Source organism: Mus musculus, chromosome 5 (assembly GCF_000001635.26).
Source record: "Mus musculus strain C57BL/6J chromosome 5, GRCm38.p6 C57BL/6J".
Lineage (NCBI taxonomy): Eukaryota > Metazoa > Chordata > Mammalia > Rodentia > Muridae > Mus > Mus musculus.
In genome coordinates this window covers 31,977,322-32,000,601 of record NC_000071.6, presented here as the reverse complement: position 1 = coordinate 32,000,601, position 23,280 = coordinate 31,977,322, and the positions used below count along the sequence as shown (strand labels likewise).

Here is a 23,280-nt window from a genome sequence, read left to right as displayed (position 1 = left end):
TACCTGGAAACTCTTTTCCAAAGAATGTAGGGCAGGGTGACTCAGTCTAGGGCTGTGACACAGGGGACACTCTGAACTCCAAACACATGTTCTCTTGACTGCAGATTTTTAAAATTAATTTTCCTGGTAAAGATGAAATTTACGTTTGCTTATGAGAATGAAAAATCCCAACAAACAAAGCCAGATGATGGGAGGGGGTCAGAGACAGGCTGAAAATACTCGGTCTTAACTTTGTAGTTCCTGTTACCTGACACTGAGAGCAGCAGCCTGTGCCAGGGCTACACAGTCACCTACACAGCTGTGCTCTGCAACTGCCCAAGACGGAGCCCAGGTCTGCTCCTCACAGGTAGTGTGGACAATGGAAGAAGGCCAGGAGAAGTGCTGCACCCTGGGAACTGGGGGCCAGCTTTCTGCCCCTGCCCCTAACACACAAGGCACATTCTTTATCAGGTTCTAATGATTCCACTAGGTTAAGAAACAGATCAAGAGAAATTCTATAGGAAAAAAGGAGTCTAATATTTATGCCTTGTGATTACTGGTTAAATATACATATAATGTAGAAAAATAAAGAAAACAGCATAAAGATCCAGGCTATCCACAGCTTCCTTAGAGAAATAATCCCTGGTATCACATATCCCAAAAGAAGTCAACTAATTTGGACAATTCCCTAGAACCAACTGACTGCAATGGGCTTTTGGTTTGTATAAAACACTATAGGGTAGATCTTTAATCATTTGCTAAATTGTATAAAAGGAAAGTAGTCTGTGGCTATCCTCTGAATCAAATCTCGATCTCTCTCATCTCTCTCATTTCTCTCTCTCTCTCTCTCTCTCTCTCTCTCTCTCTCTCCCCCTCTCATTCTTCTCTCTCATTCTTCTCTCTCATTCTTCTCTCTCTCTCTCTCTCTCTCTCTCTCTCTCTCTCTCTCTCTCTCTCTCTCTGCCAGGTCCATCTTTCTGATTATTAAACTGACACTTGTTATTAGATATTCTTGTTCACTTTAGCCTTCTCTACAACTCGGTGAATCAAGAATCATTGAACCTTTCCAGGGGAAGACAGCCAGGCTTGGAGGATACAGGAATTGGCCTGAGGCTTGCACAACTCATCAGTGGTCAAACCACGATTAGAAGGCAGGTCACTAGAGTCCCTGATATCTTTAGTGACATACTGTGCTTCCTGAGGGGAGGGTGAATTTGATTATAAAAGGCTACAGGGTGGGGAAAAACAGCTGCTGTGGTTCCCTAAAGTCCTCGGGGTCAGGATGCTGATGAGGAGAAAGTTCCCTGATGCAGATACTGCAATGTACAGAGCAGGTGGGCCAGCATCCCTCTTGATACCTTAGCACTCACCTGGGTCTCTTCAACCATCAGACTGGCCTGATATGGGATACGATGGACTAACATTCTTGGAATCCACCTTTGAACCACTTAGCTTCTGTTCTTCACTAGCTGAAGTCTGTCATGTGTTATGAAAAAAGAGTTCTAACTGGGCTTAGGGTAAGAGGTTTGCTTCACCACTAGTTCAAACTCACAAGTTTCTTAGCGTGTTAAGACATGAAACCTAAGGTCCAGTGTCACACACTGATAAGTGCTGCTGATTCATACATAGAATACCCACCTCGTGGGTGAATATTTAACAAGCTGTTTAGAGCCTGAATGCTATCCTGATCATGTGACTTAAACAAAGACTGAGGCCATGAAATAAAAGCATGATTACATTTTCAAAGGGTGGAAGGTAGAAGCAATGGCCTGTGAGTTCCAATTATTTGATATTGATGATGATGGTGATGATGATGGGCTGAACATATGGAAAACTCACCCTGTACAGAAGAGAGTCTAGGGCTTGCTCAGATACTGAAAGGGGGATGGGGCTGCTGGGGAACAGGCAGGCTGACCCCTGAAGTGGCTCCTGTGCGGCTGAGTTTGACAGGTGTAAAGAAGGGGGAGACAGAGTCCCTGGCTGCTCCTGATCTCACACGAGGAGGATCGTTGGGAGGGCAGGGCCACAGGCTGAATCCAGGAGAAGGTAAGAGGGCTGTGTTGATGGAGAAGCACCTTCTGATTTATCTTTCATGAATTCATATGAAACTTGAAGTGAGGTTTTAATTCTTAGAGATGAAACTAAATTGGTATGTCTAAGTTTGAAAGTCAGAATTTGAAAATCTTTTCTTCCAACGGAGTTATTTGACTAGAACAAAGGTAACCAAAAAGGCAATTCCAGCCATCTCCTTGGCTCTAAAAGATAATCATAGCAACGGCTTCTGATGAAGGTTAATATATTCCTTTCCATGCAAATGAAACTGATAGACCCTTTTGTGAACCTTAGTCAGAATGTCTCTACTACTCAAGACTTGACTTGGCCACAGTGTGACAACAGGGGAATTATTGTGATATGACAGAGTGCAGGGAGCCAGCCCGTCTGAAAGCCTGACTTAGGACAATGGAGTTTGACATTGACCCATGATGAAATAGCAACTTCCCAGTAAAATGAAGAAGGCATTATCTAGACGGGAGGAGACCAGCCTTTATTTTTGCCTCTATAGCCTCCTCTCAACGCAAGTGTCTCATCAGTACCATGGGGATAACACTACTCTCAAAACAGATGTGTCTGCTTTAAGAGACATTAGGAGGATTAGATTAACAACAGGGGTTATACTAACATTCAAACAGCACCAAGCACTTCAAAAGGAAATACTAGAATTGCTCTGAGCTGAGGAGGATTTCATGTCCAGGAGTGAGGACAAGGCAGTCTCAGGGACACCTGGACAGCTCCAGTGCTCTGATCACACCCTTGACTTGGGTTCTGAGAGGCAGGGAGTTGTCCAGGCTGCCTCCTTCACAGGCCTGTTCCGAGGAGTGTGGGAGCTTAGTGCATGGACATGGGAATTTCAGGACCAGCAACAGGAGACAGGCTGCCTCTAGCTCCAAGCCACAGGAAAGAGAAAGGGGTACTGCCAACAAATATCAGCTGTCTGCTTAACTGTTTAAAGGCACCATTTTCCCAAATAAAACTGTGAGCAGCACATCCATCACAGCGAGGTAGAGGAATGCTGGGACCTCAAGAATCTGGGTCTTTAATAGCATCAGAGTGTATGGCCGGGAGGCCTGCCAGGACAGTCATTACAACAAAACAAGTCACTGACATTTTATGAGTACCTCCTTTGGCCAGGCACTCTGTAATATCTAAACTCCATAACAACCCTGCCAACCAGACTTAACTAGATCCATTCACAGGTGAGAACAGTGAGGTTCAAAGGTTTAAAAATCTTATCCAGGAAGAGCAGCTGCAGTGCACAACTACAGTGCGTGAGCCTGTCTTTCTAGTCCCAAAGCCCACATCCTGCTTCACTAGGAATTCTTTTATAGACAGGCTTGTCTGCCTTTTGTATGGGTGTTTTGCCTGCATGTATGTCTATGTACCAAGCACATGCCTGGTGCTTAAAGGCTTAGAATCCCCTGGAAGTGGAGTTACAGATGACGAGCAGCCATGTGGGTGCTGGGAATTGAACCCAGGTCCTCTAGAAGAGCAGCAAGTGCTGAGATATCTCTCTGGGACCAGTCCTGAATGCTTTAAAGATTACTCCCTTAACTGGGAAGGGTGATGTGCTCTACAGTCTCAGTACTTGGAAGGCTGAGGCAGGAGGATCTGAGTTTGAGGTCAGCTGAGGTTATTTAGTGAGTTCTAGGCAAGCCTAGGCTACAGGGCAAGATTTGATCTCCAAGAACTCCCCCCCCCCCAAGAAAGCCTGTTCCTCACCTATATACTGAAATGGTATTAAGTGACAAAAGTGTCTGTAACTTTATATCCATCAATGATCACTGTGTCACCTTTCTCCTTCTTAGTTTAAGATACACATGTCACAGATAACCTGGAGGGATTAAAGTGTGTATGCGCATGTGCACGCACACATACCCACACCCCATACATAACACACACATACACCATACATATATCTCATACATACATGTACACTTTCTAGACCTACTGTTAACGCTTACTTTGCTTTATGGTTTCAGTTTTGAGCCATATCGAGAGTCTCTCAATCCTTAGCTAAGCAAAATTGGGGTATAATGCCATGGAATGATCCCAATGTGGATGAGAGGAGAAGAAAATAAAACATAGATCAGAACGAGTGCTCAAAGCCACAAAGAAGAGAAATCTGGGAGCCAAACTGGGGTAGGAGGCTCCCAGTGGTGGCATCGGTGCAGGGCTGTCTCTGCATATTTGCAGTAAAGCCGAACACACTCCATGGCATACAGCAGGTCTTGGTTGGAAAGCTGGATTTCATGTCTCAGTTTTAGAGGAACAGATGACAATGGAAATGTTCTGAAACAATCACAACGGTGACGAGGTATTCAGAAACTGCTCCTCTTCAGAGCAAAATCTGAAGAAGCTGAAACTGTTGAGTCCAGTTTCTTAGATGCTTATAGAATTATTAAAATTATTAAATTGTTAAATGCCAATCAGCTGTTCTCTATTTAGGGAAAGTATGCACAAAAAGAGCCTCAATGGCAATAAAAGGGATTTAGTCTGCAAGTGAATTCCCCATGAGACAGAAGGCAGACAAATTCCACTTACTGACCACTATGTGTCATGAGCTATATCAGGAAAGGGCCAATGGCTAATTTCTTCTTTTTGTGGAGGGGTGGGGGGGTGGGATGAGGCAGGGTTTCTCTGTGTAGCCCTGGCTGTCCAGGAACTCATTTTGTAGACCAGGCTGTCCTCAAAGTCTACCTGCCTCTGCCTCCCAAGTACTAGGATTAAAGGTGTGTGCCACCACTGCCCCGGCTCAATGGCTAATCTTGACTGTTGATCTGACAGAGTTTAGAATAGCTATGGAAACAAATCTCTGGGTCTATCTATGAGGGGTTATATAGAGTAGAATAATTGTGGTGGGAAGACCCATTCTAATGTGAGCAGTATATTAGAATCATGAGCTGGGGTACTGGACTGAATAGGAAGCAAAGAGATCAAGGCCCAAGCACTCATGTTCTGGTTCCTGATTGCGCACACAATGTGACTAGCAACCTTCTGCTTCTGGGTTCCTTCCTTGCCATGGCGGACTGTATGCCTTGGAACCGTAAGCCAAGTAAACTCTTCTTTCCTTAAATATCTTTTGTTCCAGGGAGGAAAAAAAGTAACCAACAAAAGAAGGGGGGTTATCCCATCTTACAGATGAGAGGGCTGGAGGATGAACAGGCGCAGGCACATCTAACTCCAGGTCTCTGGAGCTGCCTCACTGTTAGGCCTTCCATGACCACCTTTGTTTGGCACTCCAAAATCCCCAAACACACAGATCTGATCTCTTGTTCTATATGTGGCTTAAATGTTAGATGATGACAAAGTCCTTGAGGTTTTTTCCAGGATACCTTACTAAACTTAACCAAGTACCTGAACTGAGGCGGCAGCAGCAGCAGCAGCAGCAGCAGCAGCAGCAGCAGCAGCAGCAGCAGCAGCAACAACAACAACAACAAAGCCTTTCTCATTCTAGAAAACAGAAACTTTTAGGACCCTAATAGAACTGTGCAGATCAATTACCCTGACCTCCAGTGGAATGCAAGCAAAAAATTTTTATATTGAAAGGATACAGAAAATGGGAATATTTTAATTGCAAACAGAGTATGTCTAACAACACGAGTTCTATCCAAGCCTTTGTTCAGAAGTGTGTTTTCTTAAGTTTGTTAAACATTTCACAAAAGCCTTTAAGGGGAAATAATCTTAACAGACGTCCACCATCAGGGTTCTGTTAGCATGTAGAAAGGGCCCCCAAAACACTAACGGGCTTGGCAGATGTTTTCTTTTTTTTTTTTTTTTTTTTTTTTTCCATTTTTTATTAGGTATTTAGCTCATTTACATTTCCAATGCTATACCAAAAGTCCCCCTTACCCACCCACCCCCACTCCCCTACCCACCCACTCCCCCCCTTTGGCCCTGGCGTTCCCCTGTACCGGGGCACACAAAGTCTGCGTGTCCAATGGGCCTCTCTTTCCAGTGATGGCCGACTAGGCCATCTTTTGATACATATGCAGCTAGAGTCAAGAGCTCAGGGGTACTGGTTAGTTCATAATGTTGTTCCACCTATAGGGTTGAAGATCCCTTTAGCTCCTTGGGTACTTTCTCTAGCTCCTCCATTGGGAGCCCTGTGATCCATCCATTAGCTGACTGTGAGCATCCACTTCTGTGTTTGCTAGGCCCCGGCATAGTCTCACAAGAGACAGCTACATCTGGGTCCTTTCGATAAAATCTTGCTAGTATATGCAATGGTGTCAGCGTTTGGATGCTGATTATGGGGTGGATCCCTGGATATGGCAGTCTCTACATGGTCCATCCTTTCATCTCAGCTCCAAACTTTGTTTCTGTAACTCCTTCCATGGGTGTTTTGTTCCCACTTCTAAGGAGGGGCATAGTGTCCACACTTCAGTCTTCATTTTTCTTGAGTTTCATGTGTTTAGGAAATTGTATCTTATATCGTGGGTATCCTAGGTTTTGGGCTAGTATCCACTTATCAGTGAGTACATATTGTGTGAGTTCCTTTGTGATTGTGTTACCTCACTCAGGATGATGCTCTCCAGGTCCATCCATTTGGCTAGGAATTTCATAAATTCATTCTTTTTAATAGCTGAGTAGTACTCCATTGTGTAGATGTACCACATTTTCTGTATCCATTCCTCTGTTGAGGGGCATCTGGGTTCTTTCCAGTTTCTGGCTATTATAAATAAGGCTGCTATGAACATAGTGGAGCATGTGTCCTTCTTACCAGTTGGGGCTTCTTCTGGATATATGCCCAGGAGAGGTATTGCTGGATCCTTCGGTAGTACTATGTCCAATTTTCTGAGGAACCGCCAGACTGATTTCCAGAGTGGTTGTACAAGCCTGCAATCCCACCAACAATGGAGGAGTGTTCCTCTTTCTCCACATCCTCGCCAGCATCTGCTGTCACCTGAATTTTTGATCTTAGCCATTCTCACTGGTGTGAGGTGGAATCTCAGGGTTGTTTTGATTTGCATTTCCCTGATGATTAAGGATGTTGAACATTTTTTCAGGTGCTTCTCTGCCATTCGGTATTCCTCAGGTGAGAATTCTTTGTTCAGTTCTGAGCCCCATTTTTTAAGGGGGTTATTTGATTTTCTGAGGTCCACCTTCTTGAGTTCTTTATATATGTTGGATATTAGTCCCCTATCTGATTTAGGATAGGTAAAGATCCTTTCCCAGTCTGTTGGTGGTCTTTTTGTCTTATAGACAGTGTCTTTTGCCTTGCAGAAACTTTGGAGTTTCATTAGGTCCCATTTGTCAATTCTCGATCTTACAGCACAAGCCATTGCTGTTCTGTTCAGGAATTTTTCCCCTGTGCCCATATCTTCAAGGCTTTTCCCCACTTTCTCCTCTATAAGTTTCAGTGTCTCTGGTTTTATGTGAAGTTCCTTGATCCACTTAGATTTGACCTTAGTACAAGGAGATAAGTATGGATCGATTCGCATTCTTCTACATGATAACAACCAGTTGTGGCAGCACCAATTGTTGAAAATGCTGTCTTTCTTCCACTGGATGGTTTTGGCTCCCTTGTCGAAGATCAAGTGACCATAGGTGTGTGGGTTCATTTCTGGGTCTTCAATTCTATTCCATTGGTCCACTTGTCTGTCTCTATACCAGTACCATGCAGTTTTTATCACAATTGCTCTGTAGTAAAGCTTTAGGTCAGGCATGGTGATTCCACCAGAGGTTCTTTTATCCTTGAGAAGAGTTTTTGCTATCCTCGGTTTTTTGTTATTCCAGATGAATTTGCAAATTGCTCCTTCTAATTCGTTGAAGAATTGAGTTGGAATTTTAATGGGGATTGCATTGAATCTGTAGATTGCTTTTGGCAAGATAGCCATTTTTACAATGTTGGTCCTGCCAATCCATGAGCATGGGAGATCTTTCCATCTTCTGAGATCTTCTTTAATTTCTTTCTTCAGGGACTTGAAGTTTTTATCATACAGATCTTTCACTTCCTTCGTTAGAGTCACGCCGAGATATTTTATATTATTTGTGGCTATTGAGAAGGGTGTTGTTTCCCTAATTTCTTTCTCAGCCTGTTTATTCTTTGTGTAGAGAAAGGCCATTGACTTGTTTGAGTTAATTTTATATCCAGCTACTTCACCGAAGCTGTTTATCAGGTTTAGGAGTTCTCTGTTGGAATTTTTAGGGTCACTTATATATACTATCATATCATCTGCAAAAAGTGATATTTTGACTTCCTCTTTTCCAATTTGTATCCCCTTGATCTCCTTTTGTTGTCGAATTGCTCTGGCTAATACTTCAAGTACTATGTTGAAAAGGTAGGGAGAAAGTGGGCAGCCTTGTCTAGTCCCTGATTTTAGTGGGATTACTTCCAGCTTCTCTCCATTTACTTTGATGTTGGCTACTGGTTTGCTGTAGATTGCTTTTATCATGTTTAGGTATTGGCCTTGAATTCCTGATCTTTCCAGAACTTTTATCATGAATGGGTGTTGGATCTTGTCAAATGCTTTTTCTGCATCTAACGAGATGATCATGTGGTTTTTGTCTTTGAGTTTGTTTATATAATGGATTACATTGATGGATTTTCGTATATTAAACCATCCCTGCATCCCTGGAATAAAACCTACTTGGTCAGGATGGATGATTGCTTTAATGTGTTCTTGGATTCGGTTAGCGAGAATTTTATTAAGGATTTTTGCATCGATGTTCATAAGAGAAATTGGTCTGAAGTTCTCTATCTTTGTTGGATCTTTCTGTGGTTTAGGTATCAGAGTAATAGTGGCTTCATAAAATGAGTTGGGTAGAATACCTTCTACTTCTATCTTGTGAAAAAGTTTGTGCAGAACTGGAGTTAGATCTTCTTTGAAGGTCTGATAGAACTCTGCACTAAACCCGTCTGGTCCTGGGCTTTTTTTGGCTGGGAGACTATTAATAACTGCTTCTATTTCTTTAGGGGATATGGGACTGTTTAGAAGGTCAACTTGATCCTGATTCAACTTTGGTACCTGGTATCTGTCCAGAAATTTGTCCATTTCGTCCAGGTTTTCCAGTTTTGTTGAGTATAGCCTTTTGTAGAAGGATCTGATGGTGTTTTGGATTTCTTCAGGATCTGTTGTTATGTCTCCCTTTTCATTTCTGATTTTGTTAATTAGGATTTTGTCCCTGTGCCCTTTAGTGAGTCTAGCTAAGGGTTTATCTATCTTGTTGATTTTCTCAAAGAACCAACTCCTCGTTTGGTTAATTCTTTGAATAGTTCTTCTTGTTTCCACTTGGTTGATTTCACCCCTGAGTTTGATTATTTCCTGCCGTCTACTCCTCTTGGGTGAATTTGCTTCCTTTTTTTCTAGAGCTTTTAGATGTGTTGTCAAGCTGCTAGTATGTGCTCTCTCCCGTTTTTTCTTGAAGGCACTCATAGCTATGAGTTTCCCTCTTAGAAATGCTTTCATTGTGTCCCAAAGGTTTGGGTACGTTGTGGCTTCATTTTCATTAAACTCTAAAAAGTCTTTAATTTCTTTCTTTATTCCTTCCTTGACCAAGGTATCATTGAGAAGAGTGTTGTTCAGTTTCCATGTGAATGTTGGCTTTCTGTTATTTATTTTGTTATTGAAGATCAGCCTTAGTGCATGGTGATCTGATAGGATACATGGGACAATTTCAATATTTTTGAATCTGTTGAGGCCTGATTTGTGACCTATTATGTGGTCAATTTTGGAGAAGGTACCATGAGGTGCTGAGAAGAAGGTATATCCTTTTGTTTTAGGATAAAATGTTCTGTAGATATCTGTCAGATCCATTTGTTTCATCACTTCTGTTAGTTTCAGTGTGTCCCTGTTTAGTTTCTGTTTCCATGATCTGTCCATTGGTGAAAGTGGTGTGTTGAAGTCTCCCACTATTATTGTGTGAGGCGCAATGTGTGCTTTGAGCTTTACTAAAGTTTCTTTAGTGAATGTGGCTGCTCTTGTATTTGGAGCATAGATATTCAGAATTGAGAGTTCCTCTTGGAGGATTTTACCTTTGATGAGAATGAAGTGTCCCTCCTTGTCTTTTTTGATGACTTTGGGTTGGAAGTCAATCTTATCAGATATTAGGATGGCTACTCCTGCTTGTTTCTTCATACCATTTGCTTGGAAAATTGTTTTCCAGCCTTTCATTCTGAGGTAGTGTCTATCTTTTTCTCTGAGATGAGTTTCCTGTAAGCAGCAAAATGTTGGGTCTTGTTTGTGTAGCCAGTTTGTTAGTCTATGTCTTTTTATTGGCGAGTTGAGACCATTGATGTTAAGAGATATTAAGGAAAAGTAATTGTTGCTTCCTGTTATTTTAGTTGTTAAAGGTGGCATTCTGTTCTTGTGGCTGTCTTCTTTTAGGTTTGTTGAGGGATTACCTTCTTGTTTTTTCTAGGGCGTTGTTCCCGTTCTTGTATTGGTTTTTTTCTGTTATTATCCTTTGAAGGGCTGGATTCGTGGAGAGATAATGCGTGAATTTGGTTTTGTCGTGGAATACTTTGGTTTCTCCCTCTATGATAATTGAGAGTTTGGCTGGGTATAGTAGCCTGGGCTGCAGTTTGTGTTCTCTTAGTGTCTGTATAACATCTGTCCAGGCTCTTCTGGCTTTCATAGTCTCTGGTGAAAAATCTGGTGTAATTCTGATAGGCTTGCCTTTATATGTTACTTGACCTTTTTCCCTTACTGCTTTTAGTATTCTATCTTTATTTAGTGCATTTGATGTTCTGATTATTATGTGTCGGGAGGAATTTCTTTTCTGGTCCAGTCTATTTGGAGTTCTGTAGGCTTCTTGTATGTTCATATGCATCTCATTCTTTAGATTTGGGAAGTTTTCTTCAATAATTTTGTTGAAGATGTTTGCTGGACCTTTGAGTTGAAAATCTTCATTCTCATCCACTCCTATTATCCGTACGTTTGGTCTTCTTATTGTGTCCTGGATTTCCTGGATATTTTGAGTTAGGATCTTTTTGCATTTTCCATTTTCTTTGATTGTTGTGCCGATGTTCTCTATGGAATCTTCTGCACCTGAGATTCTCTCTTCCATCTCTTGTATTCTGTTGCTGATGCTCAAATCTATGGTTCCAGATTTCTTTCCTAGGGTTTCTATCTCTAGTGTTGCCTCGCTTTGAGTTTTCTTTATTGTGTCTACTTCCCTTTTTAGGTCTAGTATGGTTTTGTTCATTTCCATCACCTGTTTGTATGTTTTTTCCTCTTTTTCTGTAAGGACTTCTACCTGTTTGATTGTGTTTTCCTGTTTTTCTTTAAGGACTTGTAACTCTTTAGCAGTGTTCTCCTGTATTTCTTTAAGTGATTTATTAAAGTCCTTCTTGATGTCCTCTACCATCATCATGAGATATGCTTTTAAATCTAGGTCTAGGTTCTCAGGTGTGTTGGGGTTCCCTGGACTGGGCGAAGTGGGTGTGCTGGGTTCTGGTGATGGTGAGTGGTCTTGGTTCCTGTTAGTAAGATTCCTCCGTTTACCTTTCGCCATCTGGTAATCTCTGGAGTTAGTAGTTATAGTTGACTCTGTTTAGAGATTGTTCTTCTGGTGATTCTGTTACCGTCTATCAGCAGACCTGGGAGACAGATTCTCTCCTCTGAGTTTCAGTGCTCAGAGCACTCTCTGCTGGCAAGCTCTCTTACAGGGAAGGTGCGCAGATATCTTGTATTTGGACCTCCTCCTAAGCAGACTAAATTCCTAAGTTCCTTGGAGTCCCGGGACCAAGATGGCGACCGCTGCTGCTGTGGCTTAGGCCGCCTCCCCAGCCGGGTGGGCACCTGTCCTCCGGTCCGGAAGGTGGCCGGCTGTCCCCGGCCCACACAGGGTGCTGCCTCAGCGCCTCTGTGCTTCTGCCTGTTCCAGAAGCTGTCAGGTTCTCTGGCGCACCCTCTCACCTGTTCAGACTAATTTCCTAAGTTCGGCGGGTCTCGGACCAAGATGGTGACCGCTGCTGCTGTGGCTTAGGCCGCCTCCCCGGCAGATGTTTTCTTAGTGAGACAGAGACTGCTAGAAGATGCCTGGCCACTAGAGACCCAACAGGGGAAGTCTGGGAAAGTTTTTCCTTCTGCTGCAGCCCTAACTCTGGCCTATGACCTGTAGGTAATTTCACCACAATGTTTTTATATAAAACTACTTTCAAATACTACTGGTCAAGTATGAGTGAATTTACCATTATTTTAATATAAATGTACAAATCTCAATTGCCCCAGAGTGGGTTTAATGCTCTTCCACTGTGTGAGGCCAGGATCCTTTTCCTATGAATTACCTCTGAAACATTTTTATTGGAAAAAAAATCAATGTATTCAATAGTTACTCAAGCCCAATTCATCTTTCCAACTCCTCACGTCACAAAACCCCAGAGGTTTTAAGGTCATCCAAAGACAGATGCAGAGAATAAGAGGTAACTTTGTCTCAAAGGAGAGGTGTGTGCTTGCTTCCTGCTCAGTTGTGTTTTCCAAAGGCTCCTCCACAGGAATGGCGTGCACATGCACATGCACTGCCCACCCCTGTGCTCACTAGTGTGGAGTCACCTGGTGCCTGGCTTCCATAGAAAAGTGAAAACACACCAGAAAATGCGATTACCCCGGGCACTGCCACTCTTCACATACGAACTCATTTACACGCTGCTCCGGCTTGATTCCTCCCCTGGCTTTATGCAGTGGGTGAGGCTGAGACAGGGGCAGAGGAGCAGCCTGAGATGGCAAATGGAGAGAACCTACCGGAACTGGAAACAAAACTGGGTCTGCAAAGTGTCTCCACACTAGTAGTTTCTGTTTGCTTAAGAATAATCTAGGGAGCTTGTTAAATATTCACAAACCCAGGTCCTACCCTAGCGCAGGCCATGAATGCACTGGATCCAGCACGTCTGAGATGGGGTCTGGACACTGGCACTTTCCCAGCCCACTCAGGCGGGGCAGCACACACCTGCTGCTGCTTCTGTTCTTCACCCTGACCATGTACACAGTCACTGGGCACAGGCAGAGGATGGGTGAGCAAATCTGCCTCCCATCCCAGAAGCATCACAAGTGTCTCAAAGGAACTGCTTCAGGTCACACTGGATTACACAGTAAGTCTCAGACCAGCCCAAACCACATGATGAGACTCTGCCCTGCAAACCCAAACCAAAGCCAAAGCAAAACAAATACCACCAAAAACAAGGCAGGGGAGGCTCCAGAGGTGTCTTGGCAACTAAAAATACTTCCAGGTTTGGTTCCCAGAAGCCACATGGGACTGCGCACAACCATCTGTAATTCCAGTCCTAGAGGCACTTTCACCCTCTTCTCTTCTGCCCCCATGGGCAGCTGAATGAACATGGTCCACAAACATACTCCAGGGAACCAGACACATATATACCAAACAAACAAACAACCTAATTAACAAGGCACAATGATATATGAAAAGCTAGAAATTATTGTAGATGGAAGACCATGTGTCTTGGGCCATACATAATAGCCTTCTGTCCCACTGGGGGTGGGGGGAGAGACAGACAGAGAGAGAGAGACAAAGAGAGAGACAGAGAGACAGAGACAGACAGACAGTCAGACAGGCACACACAGAGATAGAAAGAGACAGAGACATAGAGGAGGGGGCAGGCATAACTCCTATTTCAGACTAGCCAGTCAGGCTGTACCTAGTTAGCAAGAAGCAAGAAAAACAATGATAGATCCAGATGCCTACACATGATAAATTAGAAACAAAATCTGAGGTTAAGAAAGACCATGTTTAAATACACACACACACACACACACACACACACACACACACACACGCACACACATACACATACACACAGCAAGAAAGATCCTAGAGATAAAGAACTCAGGCTTTTAGAATGAATACCAAGCAACCTTAATACTTAAGTACTTTTCCCTTTATACTGACAATTTCCAAATTTATAACTCTAGATCAGAGTTATACTATAGTCTGATATAGATAATATACTTCGAGCAAACTGTTCTCAGCAAAGCCTAATTTAGTAATAGCAACTCTTGCCTTTTAGTTCCTGAATGAAAAGCCTCAGCTACCCATCCTTGTCTCTCCTCTTACAGCCCAAGGAGCCATTCCCAACTTTCCAGCATCGCCCACCTGGCTCACTGCTAGTCTGGAACTGCCTCACTGTTTGCTTCCCAGGCACTCACTGAGGTCTCTGACAGAGGCTCTTTACCTCTGCTTGTTCTCTGTTCTGTCCTGCTTCTTCCTAAGGCCTGTACCTCTGACAGATACTCTGTTTGCTATGCTAATTTGTCACTGACTTTCCTGACTGTCATTTATTAGAAGGCAAACTCTTTCAGAATGGGGAACTTTGCTGAGTTTGTTTAGGTGTGTAACACCCAAAACAATAATGGCAAGCTGCATTCGGTTTCCAATAAATATCTGTAGTACAAATGGAATATCCTTAATCTGAAAAACTGAAATCCAAAATGCTGCAAAACTGGAAGCTTTATAAGTGCCAATTGATTTCCCAGTGGAAAATTCCATGCCCAATCTTACAGAATGGGTTACAGTTAAAACACAGGCATAGGACTGGGGAGATAGGTCAGGGGTTACAAGAGCTTGCTGGGCAAGTATGAAAACCCTAGTTCAAATCTCCAGCTCTCGTATAAAGACTAGGTATGGCCATACATGCCTGTGGCCCAAGTGCTGCAGGGGAAAGAGACAGGAGAACCATGGAAGCTTGCTGGCCACCAGTCTAGATCCAGGTAGAGTCAGAGACCCTGTTTCAAGAGATTAAGGCAGACTTTCTCTCCTGGTCTCTTATCATGCATAAATCATACATACACATAAGTGTATATGTAAGCACACACGCACATACACACACAAACACATCACACAGACACAAACCCATAGGTACATTAAAACTATTATATGAGATTAATTTCAGGCTCTGTGTATATGGTACATATGAAATATAAATAAATTTCCTGTTAGACTTGCATCCTATCTCAAATATAGACCTTTATGCATATGGAAATATTCTAAAATTTGAAAAACAAACCTGAAACACTCTAGTCCCAAACATTTCAGATAGAGGACACTCTACCTGTGTCAAATGACAATGTTGAACTTCCCAAATAAACATTCAAAGTCTATAAATGTCTGTATTCTTTTCCTCAAATAGTTACTATGGAAAGGAAGATTTTTAAGGGTGTTGGGGTTAGTAAACATTTTTGGTACAGTCAGTTAATAAATATTGCTCTTGCTGCTTTAGAAGATGTGTAAATGAATGTGCATGGCCATGCACCAACGCAACTTTATGACTACAGAAAATTGAATTCCATACAGTTTTTACAAGTTATGAAACATCATTCTTTAAATGCTTTTCTAACCAGAAAAATGCAAAGATTATTCAGAGCTGGTGGGCCACACGTTACCAGCCACTGGCTGGATCTGCCCAGTGCCTATAGCTTGTCTCTTGACTCAGAATGACTTGAGGGTTTTACAGAGGCTGGAAAAAAAAAAAAAAAAACCAAAACAGAAACATCCAGGAGGAAACACAGGCAAAAGCCTAAGATGAGGATGTTAGCAGAAACAAAAGCAGGCCCCTTTGTCAGGTGTCTTTGGTACCCCACTGGGGTAGTTAGTGTCATTCCTCTATCGACTTCTTTAGGCATTGGGTGAGGGGCACATCAGGCACTTCATGAACCGTGGGAGTTCTTACGATCGCATTAGATTGTAACTGTGCAAGAGCGAGCTATTTATATGATTCCGAACGAAGCTTGAGGCATATTCTGGTGTTTTTTACATCTATGTTAGGTGAAAAAGCTGCCTACAGAAGCCTGCCTCCCACCCAAAATACTAGCTGTTAGCTGCTGACTGATCCTCGGCAATATTAAGATGAATCATATATGCTCTTTTCTCAGTGCAAAAAGAGATAATTTTGAAACTCAAAAAATTTCACTTTGGGTAGTCACAAACCACACAGTAGAAAAGCTGTCCAGCCGTAAAGTTGTAAATAAATAGAACCCACTCCTGCGTGGACATCTTTTGCTTCTTTTAAACTGTGACGCTTTTTTAGGCCTCACCTCCTGCATGGTGTTGAAATGATAAAATGTTGCAAGCATGTTCCGTGCCTAGGCCGGAAGGCAGCCTTGGCTTCCCTTCTCTCTTCCCTGGCGCTCCACACCCTTGATCTACAGAACCCACACCCTTTCTCAGGCAGCTGCCTTTTCACCTACCCCAACCAGCCTGTGGCTTTCCTGGCTTGCCCTTGCTTGGTCTATAAGGTGCCAGCTGCTGGCAGAGCCTAGTCGTTTCCTATGACAGAAAAACTCTGTGTTTCTTTCTCCTTATTGTGTGGAGAAGCAGGTATTTTTGGCCTCAATTTCTAAGATCTGTTTTATTTCTCTTGTTACTAAGCAGGTCACTGCCACCCTCATTTTTTGCTGTGTCATCATTTTCCCACATTACCCTGTTTGGCACCGAGGGATGAACCACATCAAATGGAGGAATTGCAACCACACATTGCCTTGAGAAGGAAGCAAGGGAGACCTTAGGGTGTGTGTGTGTGTGTGTGTGTAATGACCATTTTGGGGGCTTGTTCTCCCATAATCAAATCCTGCCTATCTTAACAATGTGGTGGTGTGTCAAAGCATTGGAATTCTGCTTTACTCAGCAACCCAGAACTTTATAGGAAAATGAAGCAACAAAATGTTGGTCTTCCTGTTAACTTGTACTTAGCATGGGACTGTTTGTTTCCCTATGACATTCCAGTCAAATCTCCTAAGTTTCTGGAGCTCTGGGCTATCCACAGAGGCCCATGCAGTGTCCTGACATCCTTAGGCATGGTTCTTTTTTTACTTACTTATTGATGCCAGTGCCTAAACTCATTGGTTCATGTTTTTATTTAACAAACTATCACTTGTACTAAGTAGACAGTCTACCACTAAGCTAGATTCCCACTTTCTTCTAACCTGTCCCGAGAGAAACATCATGCATTAGAAGTGAAAGTCTTAAATCCAATAAACCAAAGAAGCAATTTGCTTGCAAACATTTTAGACACTGCTGGGGACCCAGATCAGTGGGAAGATACTTACCTAGCGAGTATGAACAAGTTTCTGGGTTCTTTAGGCTCTGTTAGGAAACCAAGCTAACCCAAAATGGCTCCATCTATGTTGCTAGCAGCAGTGCAGGTCTGGCTCTGGGACCCTTACAACATGTGAGAATCTGTAGTTAACACAGATGGGCCTGTATCAACTGACGTTTTGCCAGCTAACTAAAAACATGTGCCCAACAAGTAAAGCATCCGGGCACTAACGTAAGATGCCACAATCCCAACTGGGACGTTGAGAAGTCACATTTGATATCTTTAGGATACTGTGCTAGGGCTGATGTTTAATGACAGCTGGCTCGTGCTCATCAGCATGGAAAACAGCACTTAGAGGCGGAGCACGTGCAGTGATTTGATCTTTGTGACTAACATGGGCAATTAAGCAGTTCATAAAATGAATGTCGGTATTTTTGCTGTTGTTTTGGTTTGGCGTGCATGCAGTTTTGGCTAATGTTGGAATTAGCCTTTCTTGAACATCATCTGTAGAATGTGTATAAGCTGTCTGTAGTACCAGGCAGTGAGCCTCTACTTCCTTCTGTCCCAGATTAGCACACCCAGGTAATACAAACGCCTTCCAGAGATTCTCTTGGAGCCGAAGGAGACAAATCTGTAGCTAGTTCTGCTGCAGATCCAGAGGACCAACTATCCAACGGGTGCCCAGCATGAGAAACACTGTCAAGCACACAGAAGGAGAAGGTACCCATCTAGTCTTCTCAGTTAACAAGCAATTGGTGTTCTCCAGCGCGGATGTTCAGCAGTCCTGATCCACCTTTATGAGCCAAATTATCCATATAATTTTATTTGCCTATTGACCTCCCTGCTCCCATTTCAAGCCCCTTATGATCCCTCTCCACAACTCCTGGCAGCTGCCCAGTGGGTCAGACCACGCTCATGTCAAGGAGCTGAACAATGCTGAAGGGAAGGAGGACGGAGCCAGAGTGCCAGGGCTGCAGGTAGTGTTTTCTCAGAAGCCCTCTCTACATTCTGCCACTGTCCAGACAGGATGGCAGCAGACCCACTTCTCCACCTCTCCATTGACAACCATCCTCCTCCTGAGGCCCGGTGGCAAGCAGAAGGAGGCGCTTATATTTGGTAGCAGGTTGCAGAGAGAAAGTTGAGGACAAAACATGATGAAAGGGAACAGGTGGGATCTGGAGTGATGACGCACTGAGGATGCTAACTGTAGTCAGCACTTAGCCTTAGAAGATGTATGGGTTCCTGTCACTGCCGCTTTAATCTCAGAAGATAGCTCACTTCCTAGCAGATAGTGAGGCTCAGTTCCATTAGCAGCCGTCTACACAAAACTGAGGAGTTGCTTTGGAAAAGCAGAACTTATTTATTATCTTTAATTAAAAAACCCTATCATTTTAAACACTTCTTATTCAGGTCTCTGAAATAGGTAACTAACACCAGCCGTGACAATAATGATGGCCTCACCGTTCCCAGGCAAGGCTACTGGGCATGTGTGAGGCAGAGCACAGGGACCTAGTGTCTGGGCGAACTGGGCTTGTAGACCTGAAATTCAGAAGAAAGCGCTTATTTCCTCCTTCCCTCCCTCCCTCCCTCCCTCCCTCCCTCCCTCCCTCCCTCCCTCCCTCCCTCCCTTCTTTCCTTCCTTTTTTTCTTTCTTGTCAACAGCTTTGGACAAAACAGAGGAAGAAAAGCTTAGTCAGGAAAAGAATGGATTCTGGTAATGAAGGCCAAGGCCAGCTTCACTGGCCAAATATTATTGAGGTTGGTATAGTGACTTTTTTCAAAATGGTTGTTTTGATTGTTTGAAATTTTGATTATCATTGTTTTCTTAAGTATTTAAAGCCAAAACACTTAAAATTTACTAATGGAACAATTTCAGAGTATAACAGGAAATGTACTTTATTACAGCTAAGACATGATTCTTCGGTCCCGTTTCTGTTATGAGGTGAATGCGTAAATAGTACATTCATGGTAGCAGTGGGCATTAAGTGATGTCACCCACACTCCCATGGAAGGACACACAAAATGGAGCTCTTCAGTTCAACACTCTTTTAACTCCAGGTAGTCCTGGTATTCTCCACACACTCCCAGAGATCTCAGTGCAGACACAGTCACAAAGGGGAGCACAGGGGACATCCACAATGTCTGGGGCACCTGACAGCTAAAAGCATTATTGTATTCACAGTCTGCCACATAGCTTGCAGCCAACCAGGGAAGACCCCAGGCTCATATCAGAACTTCCATTTCTCAGCATTTTTAGTGGATATAGATGTGTGTTAGCACAGGTTGTTACTAATTCCAGGAGTCATATTCTAGATGTTTCCTCATAGTATGCTCTCAAACTACTAAGTTGTAGGTGTGTTCATTGCCTGAGCAGATTCAACCTATAACAAATCTATTTGGCAGGGTCTATCCAAGTGATGCCAGCCTCCCTGGAAGGCAGGGGATTGAAGGTAAACAATGACAGACCCATGAGAGGAAACATGTAAACAATACTTGAGATCTGAGAATGGAGGAGCTAAATCTATCACAACCTTCCACTGGAGGACTGTAGAGCCACCTGAGAGAGTAAATGAGAGTGACCTATAGACTTGGCTTTAGAACAATGGCCAGGATAATGTTATTAAGCAAACATAACAAACTATAAGATCATATGTAACATAGCATTCATTTTTGTGACTAAATTATTGGAACAAAAAATTAATTAGAAATACACCAATCTGATTTAAAAGATTAATTGCAAAAACACTAAGTCTATGTGCTTCTCTTTTCTCAACAAATTGTGTTTGCCTTCTGACCTTTCATAGGGTCTGAGATTTGAGGGGCTCCATTTTCTCGAGGAAGTGAGGTACTACCGGGTTAAAAGAGCAGGGAGCAGGTTACAGCTGTGGGTCAGCAGGACCCCCATGACTGGAAAGATGCCAACGCCCAAAGTGGAGAAACTGTCCAGCAGTGCCTGTGTCTGCAGGGATGGCGGGGACAGGAGCTCTGTATTAATGGAGGAACTCCAAAATGGACAGGGATCTTTCACTTTAATTTTCACTTAGCCATCCAGGGATTCATCTTATGGAGTGACCTCCACAGCAAGGGAACTGTGGCAGGACACAATTTTATCTTAGCCTTGTTCACTGGCAGCATTGGAAATACATTAAAATATATACTACCTTTGTGGAGGTGCGGGGTGTGTTCAAGAGTTGAGCTGTGTTTCTCTCCGTGGACTTGTCGTCTTTTGGTCTGAAATCTACATCTAGAAGAACAGCAGCAACAGCTACTGCCTGTGAACATTTTCATGAATCAAGAGCTTATTGTCTTGATTTTATCCTTATAAAAGCTCTATGAGGTTGGCACATTAAGTAAGTGACTCAAAGGAACTGCAGTAACTATGAGCATCACTTTGAACCAGATCAACTGATTCCAGTTCCTGAGTGCACACATCTCACCCCCCCCACTCCCCACAGAGCAGCTGGGCTAAGAATCACTCTTCCCTGTAACGGGGGGGGGGGGGGGGAGTCAACTGGGTCTCAACTCTTTCTGAATTTGAGCATCCTCTTCTAGTTTAAAACAGTGGACAGGACAGGATGGTAAGATGATACTGATACTTGAATTCACAGAGCAAGACTATACACTACTTAGGAAAGCCTAAGAAGAGTAGAAAAATGTTTTCAGCAAAGGATGTAGAAAGCGACTCACTGGTCATGTAGGCATGCAGCAAAAGCAGGCACAGGCACTGAGAAAGGCTGAGGGCTAAGAGTAGTACTAACTGCAGTACTAGTTTGACTTTGCATCAGGGATACTTTAGCAGCAGATCTCCGATGTTTACTTGGCATCACAAGTTTTCTTGACTGTTCAAGCATTGTAGCTGAGGCTCTGTTACCCTTCTAGACTCTTCTCTACAAGCCTCTGCCTTTCAGCCAAACTCAAAAAGTACCTCAATGAACAGTGTCTTTGTGATCACATTGATGTTTGTGTGTTTACATGTGTGTGTACACCTGAGGAGGCTGATAACCAGGAGTCTACCTTAATCACTCTCCCCCTTAATTACTGAGGCAGAGAGTTCAGTTGAGCCTAGGCTTGCAAATATACCAAGTCAGCTTGCTCAGGGATTCCATCTCTGCTTTCAGAATGCTGCAAGTACTGGCTGGTGTGCCCACTTGGAATGTGCCTGGGTTCTGGAGATCCAAACTCTCAGGTCTTTAAGCCTGATGTTTTCTTCAAAGAACTGGAAGGTATGTGTCTAGCCCAAGCTTTGGATGGGGTAGTCATTTGTGGTAGGTAGGAAGGTTCCCCAAAGATGTCCCTGCTCTAACATCAGAAAGTGTGAATATATCACTGTGCTGGTGGCTTTATGTCAACTTGACACAAACTAGGGTCATCAGAGAGGAGGGAACCTTAGTTAAGAAAATGCCTCCATAAGTAAGGGCTGTAGGCAAATCTGTATGGCATACTCTTAATTAGTGATTGATGTGGGAGGGCCCAGCCCTGGGGTGGTGCCATTACTGGGCTGGTGGCCCTGAGCGCTCTAAGAAAGGATGAGCAAGCCATGAGAAGCAAGCCATTAAGGTGTCTACATCAGCTCCTGTCTCCAGATTCCCTCAATGATGGACTGCACTATGGAACTGTAAGCTAACATATACCCTTTCCTCCCCCAGTTTCTTTTGGTCATGGTGTTTTCTCACAGCTATAGAAATCCTAAGACAAGCACCTAAGACAAGCACCTAAGACAAGCACCTAAGACAAGCACCTAAGACAAGCACCTAAGACAAGCACCTAAGACAAGCACCTAAGACAAGCACCTAAGACAAGCACCTTTCATTGTGAGAGGGATTCTGGTTGAGAGATGATACAAGTGAAAGACCTTAGCCTGGCAAGGTGGTGCATACCTTTCATCTCAGCACTCAAGAGGCAAAGGCAGGTAGTGCTCTATGAGTTCCAGGTCATCTAGGGCTACACAGTGAGACCTCATCTCAAAAGCTAAACTAAATTTAAAATAGTAAAGACCTGACATAAGATATCACCCTGGAATATGTGGTTGGCATAATTTAATCACGGGAATCTTTAAAAGGAGAAGAGAAAGCAGAAGAGTAAGGAGAGGAGGTGTGGTTGAGGAGTTAGGAAAAACCTGAAGCACACATGGAACTGTACCAACCACTCTTGATTTTGAAGGAGGAACGTGCTAGAAGGTGGAAGGCTCTAGAACCCAACTGACTTCTAGTTAGCTGTCTTCTAACAGAGAGAGCCTAAATTTTCTCAGCAGCCTGAATGGGGGTAGGGGGTGTTGTCTATCTCGGTCTCCAGGAAATAATACAGCCCCAGGGCACCTTTTGATTAGTCCCTAGAGACTCAACCAGGCCTTGAACTTTAGAACTCTAGGACAATAAATCTGTGGTATTTTAAGATGATAGATGGTTGGTAACTTGTTAGAGCAGTCATAAAAACTTAATGCAGCACTCCAAATACAACTTTTAGAAGAAAGCACGATAAACAGAGTTATATCTGTCTTCAGTCAAAGAAATAAGTAATGTTAGAAACAGCTTATGTTCCATTGAGTCAAAAAGAATTAGTGTATTTAATACCAATGCACATGTTAGTAAATAAATAAATGAAGAAAGTCATTTAGAGTAGAACTGCCAGTTAATAAATGAGAATGAAAAGATGACATTAGAAACGTCTTAGTGGATGCTGGCACTGGTGGGGAAAAAGTGTGGTAAGGACGTTGACAGTGTCAACATATTTTTGCACAAATCTCTAACAGACAACATCAGAGTCCAGAACTTCAAGAGCAGTGGCAGAAGACAACGGCGGGGACAACCTGGCGTTGAACTCCTTTGACAAGACTGTATCCAGAGAACAGCATCACATCTATGACACGCTCTGCTCATGAGAAGGTACCAAATGAAGGTGAGTGAAGGAAGAAAACAGCTGGCTATGGTCTCTGAAAATCTCAAAGTCAAGAAAAAGAGGCATAGCAACTGTTCCAGGCAGGGAAGAAACAGGGAGATGTGATATCTATGACAATGTGTGACACTGGACTGGATCCTGAATGGCAGACACAGCAAAAGGGATGTTATGGGATTAACTGACAAAATTAGAATATAGTTTGCAGATCAGATAACTGTTCTATATCAGTGACTTGCTTCCTATTGATAATTGCACGGCAGTATGTAAGAGAATGTTCATGCTCTGAGAAAGTACAGCCTGAAGCCTTCTCCAGGGGAAGTGGACCATTCCCCAACTTACTCCCAGATTGCGCAGGGAAA

General features: G+C 43.2%; 1 protein-coding gene and 1 long non-coding RNA gene across 7 annotated transcripts in view; one reads left to right on the top strand and one right to left on the bottom strand.

Annotated features, from left to right (window-relative positions):
- Positions 1-23,280, bottom strand: part of Babam2 (BRISC and BRCA1 A complex member 2) — a 386,973-nt gene that overhangs the window by 84,349 nt on the left and 279,344 nt on the right. The window lies entirely within an intron of this gene.
- Gm52770 lies at positions 1,744-18,752 on the top strand. Its single transcript, XR_003955739.1, has 3 exons — positions 1,744-2,025; positions 17,595-17,746; positions 18,689-18,752. It is a non-coding gene; the product is annotated as a predicted gene, 52770 (long non-coding RNA).